This window comes from Helianthus annuus, chromosome 13, assembly GCF_002127325.2.
Source record: "Helianthus annuus cultivar XRQ/B chromosome 13, HanXRQr2.0-SUNRISE, whole genome shotgun sequence".
In the NCBI taxonomy this organism is placed as follows: domain Eukaryota; kingdom Viridiplantae; phylum Streptophyta; class Magnoliopsida; order Asterales; family Asteraceae; genus Helianthus; species Helianthus annuus.
This window is the reverse complement of record NC_035445.2, coordinates 32,174,860-32,189,047: the sequence shown is the minus strand read 5'-3', so window position 1 is coordinate 32,189,047 and position 14,188 is coordinate 32,174,860.

Sequence of the window (14,188 nt, the reverse complement as noted above, 5' to 3'; positions counted from 1 at the left end):
GGTGATTGTTAATTCACGTTCAATTGTGAATTTAAGCTTCAATATGACCTTCAATTTGATCATTTTGATAGAATTAGGGTTTTGGCTCCATGAGAGCTCTCCTAGTCGTTCAACAGAACACACACTGAGTGTGTGTTTTGTTTTATTTTTCTTTTTATAATTTAACTTTCACGTTATCCCACTTTGGCCCCTCATGTTTGGTTAGTTATTAAGTAGGCCACGACCCACCTAGTTCCAACCATATTCCCTCTTATTAACTAGGTTAAACATTCCTAGTTAACTTAGTGGGTTCGGGGAGATTACAACTCGTTTTATTTTAAGTCTCGTTAACTCGGGCATTTTATAAACTTTATTTCCTCAAAAGCATTTGTTCAACTTTTATTTAATATTAGGTTTATTTTATTTAAATCCTAACATTCACCGGGTTAATTTTTACCACTAACGGTACTTTACCCGTCTTTTAGTATTAACGTGGTTTGATTACCAAACCTGTTTTCAGGGTGTTACAACACACAAGCCAAATTCTGAAGCTAGCGTAAGCCGGTTAAAAAAAAACGTAATCTAGCCGCAATAGGATAACATGGCTCTTTAATTTAAGAAGCGCGATAGCCTATTAGAAAAAACTCGTGATCGAACAAAACACTTAAAACTATGCAAGTTAAAAAGAAATACATCACTATTCCTTTTATTTTTGGAATTACATAGTGCTTGGACAAAAGTAGTTTTAACGTTATTACTGAAACACTTGATATTTGGACAAATCTGATTATTTGTGCCGACAACCAAAAGTAGCGAAATCTTCCGTGATTATTTGTGCAGACATCCAAAAGTAGCAAAAATGGAATGTGGGCGCGCCTCTAAAAGTTGAAACGGTTGGATAGGAATGTCGTGTAGTTCACAAGTTGATATATTTGTAGGGTCATGCTATTTACACACGGTCCTCATTATTTTCACACTCCAAAGCGCCCCGCTATGGCTAAAGAGGGGCGCTTTGGTGTAAAGTCAACAGACAAGGTCTGAACCGGTCAGACCTTGTCTGTTGCTTTACATCAAAGCGCCCCGCTTTGGCCTAAGCTCGGCGCTTTGGTTTTTTTTTTTTTTTTTTTTTTTTTTTTTTACATTTTGGGGCTAAGCGCATCTCTTAGGTCAAAGCGCAGCGCTTAGGGCCTTTTTTAAATTTTTTAAAATTGTTTTTAATTCACAAACGCGTCGATAATAGTCTAAATTTTACGCTTTTTCCATTATACATCATTTTTTAATATATATGGGCTATACTGCAAGTTCCGGATCAAATCAGTTATGTGTGATGTCGTATTCCATTATATCGTATCATTTTGGTTTGAAAGCACAAGTACTCCTATGAGTAGTTTTATGTGTATCAGCCGCCTACCGTACATGTACATGACGTATTTTTCATTAATTGTAGTATTATGATGTATATTGTCATTTTGGGTCGTACAAGTGCGTATTGAATCTGATTGGGTCGTGTCGGTGACATTCGGTTTTTAACGTGATGTAACGCATATATTGAACAAACACAAACGTACTCTTGGATTGTAAAAGAATTAACATGATTATTATTAAACACATTTAACATACATCTTGAACAAATGGGGTTACATTAAGGTCAGGGGGACGATACGTAAGCATTTCGTACGCATTGATCTGATTCCCACATGGTTTTCACTCTATCTCTCTCTAAATCTATCTATGTATATATAGAGAGAGATAGAGTTAAGGGTTGTGGGAATATTAACACCCAATAATAATTTTAACAAATGTTTCCCTTTTAATATACGTGTGTATATATTAGAATTATAGATGGAATAGTAGCTAGTTTTCGCAGATGCCAAAAGAGTGCCATACTGAAACACCTTTTGCACAGTTGAAGTATTTCAAATCCAAAAAAGATCATATAATAGTCAGAGATATAGGAATTAAAATGTTTCTTTAAACATTTTTTTATTTGACCATTCACTTCTCTCCATCACTGGAATACATAGACTCACACAGCTACATTTATATAGACACACACAAGACTATATAAATATAAAAATATCAAAAAATAATCTTCTGATTACCTATTACCTATAACTACAAAACACAATGAGGGGAATAGTGCCAGGCAGCTGCCTGGCACACCCTCATTGGTTGTTACTTTTCTATACGACTTTTAAACCTTCATCTTTGCTAATATGCGTGTTTAGCCCCTATGTTTTTAAAAAAGTTTCTTTTATTGGTTAGCTTTGTTTGTATGTGTGTTTAGTCTTTCTACTTTAACTTTATCAGTGTGCATGTTTAGTACCTCTACTTTTATAATTTTTAGTAATTGATCGTCGCTTTTTGTATTCTCCTTTTAAACCTTTAACTTTGCTAATATAGGTGTTTAGCCCCTGTGTTTTTGAAAAAAAAAAAAACTCTTTTTGTTGATTAACTTTTTTTATATACGTGTTTAAACTATATGGAGGGGAATAGTGCCAGGCAGCTGCCTGACACTTCCACATTGATTTAGCCAAATTACGATTTTGCCACATTCAAAATTATAGTTTTACCATTGGTTTTGTTTTTTTTTCTCCTAGCCAAACTACGATTTTGCCACCAATGTAGAATTGCAGTCATGCCATCTTTTTTATAACAAAACTATAATAGTGTTTTGTTTGATTAGGTGTAATTTTTATTTGTGCCAGGTGATTGTCTGGCAAACACTCATTTTTCTCGAAAAATTACAATTTTGCCCACAGTTTAAAATTATAGTATTTCCACCGTTTTAGTTTTTTAGCAAAAATATGGTAGTGTTTTGTTTTAATTCATTGACTCGATGTAAATTTTTTTAAGATCGTGTTATGAGTAGTATGTACAAAAGTAAACGAAACATAGACGTACATATTATGAGAGAGGATGTTCGGCTTAGTGCCCCGCAACGCGGGCGGGGCAAAAACTAGTTATAATATATAAGGAAATGAGAAGTTCAAACACCCCAAATCTTATTTTGTGAATTAAAAACAATTTTAAAAAATTTAAAAAAGGTCCTAAGCGCTGCGCTTTGACCTAAGAGGGGCGCTTTGCCCCCCCCCCCAAAAAAAAAAAAAAAAAAAAAAAAACCAAAGCGCCGAGCTTAGGCCAAAGCGGGGCGCTTTGATGTAAAGCAACAGACAAGGTCTGACCGGTTCAGTCCTTGTCTGTTGACTTTACACCAAAGCGCTCCACTTTGGCCATAGTGGGGCGCTTTAGGGTGTTTAAATAGACCAAGGGCGTGTGCGAATAGACCAGACCATATTTGTATTTCTAGGTTTGCAACTTGCATATTGTTCGGTGTATATATACTAGTGAGATTACCCGCGCAACGCTGCGTGATTTCGTTCAATATCTATTCTGCTTCAATATAACAACCAACCGAAAGAAATAAACTCAAAATAATATTGACTAACCATAAAAAAAATCAGTTTTACGATTTGATATTTGCAATTTTGCGACTTGATTTTGCGATTTTCTATTGTCGATTGGTATTTTTTTAGGGTTATCAATAATTCAAGTCTCACAAGGCCCCCGACTTCGTAATTCGCTTAGCGCCTCCAAAAAGATTAAGTCGACCGTGCCAGATGGTTGTACGCTTGTTGATGAGACAGGAGTGTATATACGAACAAAACCAGATATACAACAATATATTCGCGTAATCTTAGTGCTTATGAAGTAACTTTTTTCTTAAATGGAGATATTGTATATATAACTTTCGTGCTGTTCTTATAAGGCTATAGGGTGTGGGGGTCATGGTTGGGACATGATTTGCCACCTAGGAACATGAATAGAAGGCTACACCACCCTCTTGATTGATCCACCATGGTTTGCATTGATTAAACCATGACAATCATGGTCCTCCTTTCCGTTTTTCAACAAATCATTTCCTTTTTTCTCTTTAGACAAAGATAAATTAAAATAAATAAGTGGCTAGTGGTTTGTGTCATGACTACACCCTTAGGATAGTGGTTTTGGATGGTGAATTAGAGGTGAGTTACATGACACTAACATGAAGGGTCATGGTGGTCATAAGTATCACTACCACACCCTATATCCTAAGAATATTATTATATATAGTAATTCTGGCCGACGGATATAGACAAATGGTGTCTGAAAATCGTAAGACTTTCCATAAATGAGCCAATTTTTTGAAAGGTGCAGTTGGTATGGGTTTCATGACCTGGTGGGCCATTTTGGCATGTGACAACATATTACAATCACGTCACGTTCAAAGTCTAGGGTCGAATTGGGACCACCTTAAGGTCATTATAGATCTCAAGGATCGGAAATGAAATTATTCGTCTTCTTTCGTTTTCTTCAACAGCTGATATATTATAAAATGCCAACTTGGAATTAATTAGCAATAATAAAACAAATAATTCACATTGTCAATACCATTGGAAGCCACACATCCTATTTATTTATTTATATTATTATTCTATTATATTATATTTTATACATTTTCATTTCCATTTCCATTTCCATTTTCAACATATACATTTTACATGGCAGGGAATAGTGTTTCCCTGCCATTAGTCGAAATGGGTGACTGCCCTTCTTCTATTGAACCAAACATTTTATTATTTTATATCCACTTTAAAATTACGGTTTTTTCCCCAGTTTAAAATTACGCTTTTATCCCAACTAAAAAATATAATAACCCTTTTGCCAGCAACTCAAAATTACGATTTTGTCATCGGTTCAAAAATTACGATTTTACCCTCAGCTTTTTATTTTATACCCGCTTTAAAATTACGGTTTTGCCCCCAGTTTAAAATTACGTATTCACCCTCAGTTCAAAATAAAATTATATTTTTGCACCCAGCTCAAAATTATGATTTTTCCCTCGGTGCAAAATTACGATTTCACCCTCAGTTTAAATTTATTTTTTTGCCCCCAGCTAAAAATAAAATTATGGTTTTCCCCTACCTCAAAATTACTATTTTACCCTCGGTTCAAAATTATCATTTTCCCCCGTTCAAAATAAAAATATAACTTGACACCTACCAAAACCAAAAATACGATTTCGCCTTCGGTAAAAAAATTACGCTTTTACCCTCAGCCAAAATTACGTTTTCGCCCAGTTAAAAATAATTTTTTTCCCGTGGCTCAAAATTACGATTTTACACCAGTTTATTATTTTATATCCACTTTAAAATTATGTTTTCGCCCCAGTTCAAAATAATATTTTTTCCCCGGGCTCAAAATTACGATTTTACACCAGTTTAAAATTACGTCTTTGCCCCCAGTTCAAAATAAAATTATCCTTTTTCCCCCCAGCTAAAATTTACGATTTTCCCTTGGTTCAAAATTACGATATCACCCTCAATTTTTTTTGCCCCCAGTGCAAAATAAAATTATGGTTTTCTGTAACACCCTGAAAATTCGCCATATAATTATTTAGGCGAAACGAATGCCTAGACTTCATTGAAGATCTATTGATGTGTTTTGGCGTGTAACGCTTTATTTAAAGAAGTCGCTAAACAAGTTTGGCGCTCATTTCTCGGTTTCAAAATGATGATGATGATGATGATGATGATGATGATGATGATGATGATGATGATGATGATGATGATGATGATGATGATGATGATGATGATGATGATGATGATGATGATGATGATGAGGACGATGATGATGACGAGGACGACGACGACGACGACTACTTTACTTTGGGAACAAGTTAATACATGAGGAAATTTCAAGGGGTTTTAGTGTAAATTTATAACAACCTCATGCTACAAAAAGCATATCCTCGTTTAAAACCCGTGCGGTTATCAAACCCTAGCCGAAGCAAAACGCAAACAGAGATCGGAGTTTGTTCTAGTTTCCCTCATCGTTCCAGGTGAAATCTTAAACTCAAACCACGTCTTTTCTAGTTAACCTTGATCGTTATGATGGGTAATTAGATTCTTGTCGTTAGGGCCTTGGTTCGATGTCAAGACTATCAACTACGTAGGTGAGCACAAAAATTTCGAGTCGGATCACTTATTCAATTTCAGGTAATTCCTTAAACCCGTTTGTTATCGTTGTTGGAAATCAGGCCCTTTATCAAATAAACAAACACGTAATATGAACAAACGTGTTCGACTCTTTTATTAATTTATCAATGAAAGCACACTAATTACAATGACTCTAACTATCTATTTATACTAAACTTATTCTAGTCCTAACCCGACTCAAACTCTATTAATAAAATAAACAAAACATCCTAAACCTACCATAATTCAAAGCCTACAAACTAGATAAACCTATCTAATAAACCTAACAATTATCCATATAAAGACTCAATAAACAATTCAGTATAATTATCTATAGCCCGTCTTTATCTTTATCTCCTAATTCAAGATTAACTTCTTCATTCTGCCCCTTAATCTTGAATTGGACTCACTTCATATCCGCATCGTTATCGACTACTCCAATCCCTTGACCTCGCTTCTTGCTACTTGCTAATTCGTTCTTGCTTGCTTATGTTCTTTCACTCTTTTCTTGCTTTAGCTGAAAACGGTTTTCTTTCTAAAACGTGCTTTCTCGCTTGATTCGAATTTGTTCTTACTTGCTTGCTTCGAATCAACTTTCTTTCTAACTTGCTATTCGAACCATGCGGTTCGGTCTTTCTCGTTCTTCTTTACGAACCACACAAGTTCGCTTCTTTCTTTCTTTCTTTCGGTTATCGATTATCTTTCTTCTTTCTGATCGACTTCCGTTCTTTCTTTCTTGTGGCTTGCTACTTTCTTACTTTCTTGCAACACCATCTTTCTTTCTTTCTTTCTTATGAGGCCATCTTACTTTCTCCCGAAGCGACGCCTGCCTCTTTTTTCCACTTTCTTGTGACGCCTCTTCTATCTTTCTTGCTTGCTTAATCCAAATTGGATTTCCTTTCAACATGAACCATAAAGGTTCAAACTTGCAAACATTTTCAAACTTTTTTTTTTCTCAACCTTGCTTGCTATCACTTGCGAAAAAATAACTTTGCTACTTGCTTTAGGAACTAACTTACTCTCTTGCTAACTTGCTTGCCCGCAAAGACCATACATTTGCAACTCTTTGCTGTGATCACTTCTCTCCTGTGTCGGGCTATTTTTTCGCTGCTTCATTCATTAAAAAAACTAGTTGCCTTGCTTTTTGTTTCTCGTTCTTGGCTGCTTCAACAAAAAACAACCACACAACCAACAAATTTGCTTCGAACAGACCATGATCTTGCCGCTTGTGGTGGATTTGTGTATATTTGTCTCAAAAAAACCAACAACTTGTTGTAGGTTTGAATTCCACAAAATAGAACAAACAAAAATACCTTGTGTTTAGAATCTTGGTGAGAGAATTAAGGTATGTGCCTTCTTGCTTAAAAAAAATAAAATTCTTTCTTGCCTGATTCCTTTGATGATGTCAGCCGTCACTTTGAAATTGTAGTGCTTCCTAAAATTAACTCACCACTCGCTTCCTTTTCAACGTGAATTAACTCCTCCACAATTCCTTTCTTCCGTTCGTAAGTAACCTATTTATCACCGTTGCTTTCTCGTTCTCTTTCTCTTCTGCGACTTCTTCGGCCCCGCAGCCAATGGCTGCTCTCTTACTCGAAAACGACTCTCAAAACCGCAGGCACCAAGCTCTGATACCAATTGTTGGAAATCAGGCCCTTTATCAAATAAACAAACACGTAATATGAACAAACGTGTTCGACTCTTTTATTAATTTATCAATGAAAGCACACTAATTACAATGACTCTAACTATCTATTTATACTAAACTTATTCTAGTCCTAACCCGACTCAAACTCTATTAATAAAATAAACAAAACATCCTAAACCTACCATAATTCAAAGCCTACAAACTAGATAAACCTATCTAATAAACCTAACAATTATCCATATAAAGACTCAATAAACAATTCAGTATAATTATCTATAGCCCGTCTTTATCTTTATCTCCTAATTCAAGATTAACTTCTTCAATCGTTTTGGTTACGGGAGGGTGTAGGGTTTTGTATGGTGGACATGTACAGGATCCGCGACAAGGGTGTTTCGTAGTGATGCGCGTGATGCCGGTGATGGTGTGCGATGGCGGCGAAGGTGATAACGTGGTGCCTAGATACAGTGATGGTGAGGAGACAGGGTCATGACGATGATGATGAGGTGTTTTGACGGTGGTGTCGGGAACGGCAGGAGGAGGCGGTACCGTGATGTAGGTGAACAGGTTGAAATGGGGTGTAGATGTTCTTGTCATGAAGGTGTTGAAGGGAATGGGGGTGTGATGAGTGTGTAGTATGTTAGCATGGTGATGGATCTCATGCGATAATGGGTGGAGTTTCTATGGAGTTTTGTTTAGGAAACTAATAGATGGTACTGAGGAACCGTGATACAGTAAGCATTTTCATTTACCAAGCTAGCAAGAAGCCACCACAATTGATAACCTAGCTAGCTCACACCTCAATTCTCTTTCCTTGTTAATATTCGAGATTTAGAAAACCAAGCAAGCTAGCACCTCATTTAATTTAGCTAGCTAGCACCCACCTCTTTTATCTCTCCTTGATTATCATAGTTTTTGTATTGAACTAGTAGATGCTCTGCCCGCGTTGCGGGGCGATGGTCGAATAATTCGCAACCAATTAAAAAAAGACTATTATAATTTTGCTAGGGTTAAAAAAACGATGATAAGACCGTATTTTTGGGCTCAGAGCAAAACTGTAATTTCTCAGGACTAATGAGCCAGTGTTAGGCAACTCCTTGACACGGGAAGAAATTAAATCGAGTAAAACAATTAAAAAAAACATTTATAGTTTTGGTAAAAAAACTAAAACGATGGGAAAAAACGTAATTTTTAACCGAGGGCCAAATCATAATTTTAATTCAGGGATAAATCGTAAACTAAATGGACCAACAGGCGAGTGCCAGGAAGTTGCCGGCACGACTGTAATTTTGCACTGGGGGCAAACTTGTAATGTCAACAGGAAATAAAACAAAAACGATGAGCAAAATGTAAATTTAAGTTGAGGGCAAAATCGTAACCTGGTTGTGAGAAAAAAAACACTAATGGCGAAAGTATAAATTTATACGGAGCAAAATCGTAATTTTGAGCCGATGGCAAAATTAGAATTTTTATCCGGGAGCAAAAGCGTAAATTTATTTTTAAGCGTGGGTAAAAACATAACTTTGACCTGATGGCAAAATCGTATTTTTAAGGGAAAAAAACACTAATGGCAAAACTGTAAATTGAAACGGGTAAAAATCGTAATTTTTAACCGGGGGCAAAATTGAAATATTTAGCTGGGAGCAAAAACGTAAATTTATTTTTAAGCGGGGGCGAAAACATAAATTTGAACTGATGGTAAAATCGTAATTTTAAATCAGGATAAAATCGTAAATTTGTTGGACCAATAGAAGAGTGCCAGGCAGCTGCCTGGCACTGTTACAGCTGCCGCCCATTTTACTCAATTGAAGGGCTTCACTGTTGAATTCTGACGTAAGCATCTTGTGATTGTAGTAGTTTAAATATTGAGGTTTTTATGGGGATTTAGGAGGGTGTAGCATGGTATGGAAAGAGTCATATACTCATGCTTGTTGTCGGTTACTCGTGATGGCGGCGTTACCTTTGGGGTGGCGTCAGGTCACGAGATGCGGGTTATTTGTGATGGCGGCGTTACCTTTGGGGTGGCGTCAGGTCACGAGGAACATCACTGAGATGTTTAGATTATTAGCCCTAGTGGCAATGAGCCCCTTCGGGGTATTATGCCGGTGACGGACTTTTCGGGGTCAAATTGGAGGAGACGAAACCCTGACGAGGGTGCCCTGACGAGGGCAAATAATGATAGCCTACGGGCAACAACCGATGTGTTAGGTTCCCACTTTATGTGCTTATATGTTTCACGTTAGTTAAATGGTGGGTAAATGATGATTAATTGTGTACTTGATGAATGATGTTAAATGATGTGGGTGACGAATGATGTTCTATTATGAGGTTGTTGAGTGATGTTAAATAGTGTAGTTGTCAGACGAGATCAAGTTACAACTGAATTTTTAGCCTATTAATTGTTATGTCCTAGATACGAGTTGGTTTGGTTAATGGTCCTATGAATTAAGAGGCATTGCGGGTTGTCCTTTTGTGTTTAAGTAATCTGATTCGCGTCGAAAAAAAAAGGATTACTTGTGGGATGATTGGACCTAGGATATGGGTGGAGTTTTGGGTGACGAGTTGGAGTCGTTAAAATGATGTGAATGTATTTTAATAAATGATAGTGGTTTTAAAATGATGGTGTCTTGGTTTTCAAATAAAGCATTTGGGATGTGTTTTAAACGCTTCAACTAAACTGTTAGAACTCATTCAGCGTAGCTGACTTTTGCATGTGTGTTAGATTGTTTTGCAGGTGTGTGATTCGAGTCGGTGTTGCTCTTGGCTAGCGGATGGGATTACTCGTGATATGGTGGAATGCATTCGATTTGTTAGAAGCTAAATAACTTTTGAGTTTTTATTTAATCATGTACTGTTTTAATTAAAACTTCCGCTGCGTATTTTTGAGAAAAGACTTATTTTCAAACAGTACACTGTGATGTGACCCGACTATAGGGTGCCCAGTTTGGGGGCCTTACAAGTTGGTATCAGAGCAGTGGTTTAAGAGAAATAGGCTTTCTTGGATGCCTAAACTTAAACCGTAATGGGACCAAAGTAATGAATGCCACCACGAGTAACCGCGAGCCAAGAGGTATGCTTGACGTGATGTGTTTGGTAATTGAAATTTCTTTGTGTCGTGTGCTTCCATTTCGTGGAAGGTAAAACATTAGTGTGACCATGACGGGAAATGTTTAGAACGTCCGTGGTGAGATTGACAACCGATAGCACTTGATCAACGTTGTTGGCGGTCTATTGTTACTTCCCATGTTCTAAATAATAATCTGGAATGAATCATGCGAATGTTCTGCCTTGGGTTAGTGGTTAACCACGGGTTGATGATGGCATTTTGCCTTTAGACGAGATTGCATTGTTTTATCGTCTGTTAATTAATGATGGAGTCATTTATGAGTCTTGCTATGTGCATTCTGTGATTTAGACGTCAGTATGTATATATGTGGTTGATGTTGGATTATGTGTAGTTAAGCCTGCCCATGTGGAATTGCTTGAATAACTTGATTTCATACCGGCATAATCTTTGACGTGCTATAACGGTCATTCTCGACCAATTTATGTGAATAGACCAGTATAGGCATGGTTTGTGAATTTTGTGTACTCAAGGTCTTGGTTGTGCCTTGCGCATGTATGATGTTTATAGTGATGTTATGTGAACGGTTACTTTAACGTAACCTATAGAGAATGTGTAGACGTTTCTAGCCTGGGTATGGTGTTTAGCATGATCATTGGTACGACCCATGAAGGGCACGACTGTGTGGAATATATACGATGATGCGGTTTACGAGTGGCAGTAGCCACAAAACGAGATGAGGGTATTTACCCATTTTTAGAAATTGAGTATATGACGTAAAAGGAGGGTAGTTGGGGTATTATAAAGCGAGTGTTGTTTTGAATGTTATGACGGTATTTTCCAGCACTATTATTCATGCGTAGGACGTGTTGTGTTTGTGCCTGATAGAATACATTTATCTTGTTTGATGTTCTCGTGACGAACAAGGTGGTAGTAAGAGGCTAGGTGTTCTGACGCCATTCTGGATGTCTAATGGTAACGTGCGCTATTTAAGCTGCAAAATACGATGTCCATGAACGAGGTTACAACAATCGATGGGAGACGCATTTTTGCTTGTGTGTGTGTGGTCTGCTAGGCATGTATGACGATTGTGGGGTTACTCTGATGTAACCCATAGATGATCTATAGACGTGTGAAACCTGGGAGTAATGTCTAGTGTGATGATTGTTACGACCTACAACGGGTACGACCATGTGAACCCTTATAGAGTACTATGGTGACGAGTGGCGATAGCTACATGTGAGACATATGTGTCTCCTTAGGTTTAGAGTTAGAATGTATGAGGTCGGTATCCCTGGTCACCTATTATATATTTCATTGTTACGGTGTGGTAAGGGTATGGTGTGCTACTGTGAAGGGTCTTGGTTAGGACACACGTATTGATTTTGTTAGTATGCCTTATTGTTGATGCCAAAGCAGTAAGATGATAGTTGTTGAATGCAAGAAATTGCCTTGCCTTTTTGTTAAGTATTGTAGTGGTCAATTTCTTAGAGATTAGATGTTGTAGTGATGCTTGTTTGTTTTCTCGGTGATATGCTTGTATGAGATGTTGTGGTGAAATGACATATAGTCGTAAGTTACAAATGTTGGTGTGGATTGTACCTTTTGCTTGCACGTACGGTTAGTAGTGCAACCATGGTGGAAGTGCGATGGTACTAAAGGATGCGATGCCAAGTGACGAAGTAATACAATGATGTGGGATGAAATGTGTAAAGGACCCAGTTGACGGATACTTGTGAAGATTTGAGGATTTGTGGTTGCACGATGGAGAGGAAACGACTGATGGTTAGCAATGCATGATTTTGTGATAATCATCAGGTTCAATGATTCTAAGGCCAATTGTGGGCACGGTATGCCCTATTTCGGGGTACGATGTACTGTGTCGAAACGTCAGGAGGTGCTCAGATTCCCACGTTCGGAGACAACATTGGCGTGACTATTGGAATTACCGATGGAACATGGTAGGTGTGTCGACGAGCAAGCGATAGTTATGAAACTTGACGGTACTGATGATGTTATCATGACAGGGTAAGCGATGTTGAAATGACTATATAGGTTACAAATCGTGCAATTGGTTTCTGCCAATGAAACCTTCGTGCGAAGGTCAATGCATAGGGGATTATGAAGGTTGCCTATAGCGACCGGCATATAGAGACTCAAATCACAAGACAGGGGTGTCTAACAGGTGCGGTTTAACGAAAAGTCGTACGACTAGTGCACAAGTGAATAAGATGAGTTTGGAGGTTGGAAGAAGTCAGCTGAAAATGTTTTTTTGGCTATTGCGTTTTGTGAAATGATTAAAGATAAAGGTGATGATCATAATGCTTATAGTGACAGGGTGTCACCCAGGGATGCAGACATGGGAAGGCGAGATTATTGATGTGTGTAATCTTAGACGAACAGGATTCGAGGACGAATCCTCTTTTAAGGTAGGTAGAGTTGTAACATCCTGAAAATTCGCCATATAATTTGTGACAACTCGAGTTTCCGACTTTCACTTTCGCATTAAATGCACGTTGACTTTGACTGTTAGTTGTTTGACTTGTTTGACTTATAACTGAAACCCGCTGTAATAAGATAAAGTGCATTGTGTTTGCATGAGTATGTGTTATTGCGTTTGTATGGTTATGTGTTTGTTTGTGGCATGAGAACTTAACTGATTAAATCATTACGGACCTAAAGCCCATTAAAGACCCGACGAATCAAATGTGATTCGCCATGCATCCTCTCGACGAAACTGGCTTTTGTTTCGCCAAGTGTATCTCGACGAAACATATATGTTCCGCCGGCCCAGTTTCGCCAAGCCCAGTAAGGGCCCAAAAACACTTAAACGTGTACAAGTTATGCGTAACCACTTTATTCGTCACACTGTTGACAAAACAGAAAACCTAGAGCTCTCCCAAGTGTGAAGGCAGCCTTGTGTACCCCCAAGCCCTCGTGAACGATCGAACCCTCGTACCATCTACCTCGGTTAGTTGTGTGCTTGTTTAACCGGTTTAATTGATGCTTTGATTATTGTTACATGTTGTATTTGTTTAATTTCTGGAAAGGATATGATTAGATAACTATCATGATTTCTTGGTCGGTTCTTATTATGATTAACAGTGAATGGCTATGATCTTGATGAATCGATTAAGGTTAAGCATGATGTATGTTATTGTTAAACTCAATTGACCGATGTAATGAATAAATGAATGATGCTGAATCCAATACTGTAATTGTATATGATCGGACTTGAGGTTCTTGTCGGTGGTAGGTTAAGTAGGGGAAACCGTGTTTCCGACTCAATGATTATTGTGTACTTCTGTATAATGATTCTATTAGATGATGATTGTATGTTAATCGATTTCTGTATGATTACTAGTTGATGTGGTAACGGCTGATCATGATCATTAGGGTTTCTTGCAATCTGTAACTGTTGATTGACGTAACTGAATTGGGTTCACGAAACGGGATTCTAGGCGAAACAGAAGGTTGTGTTTC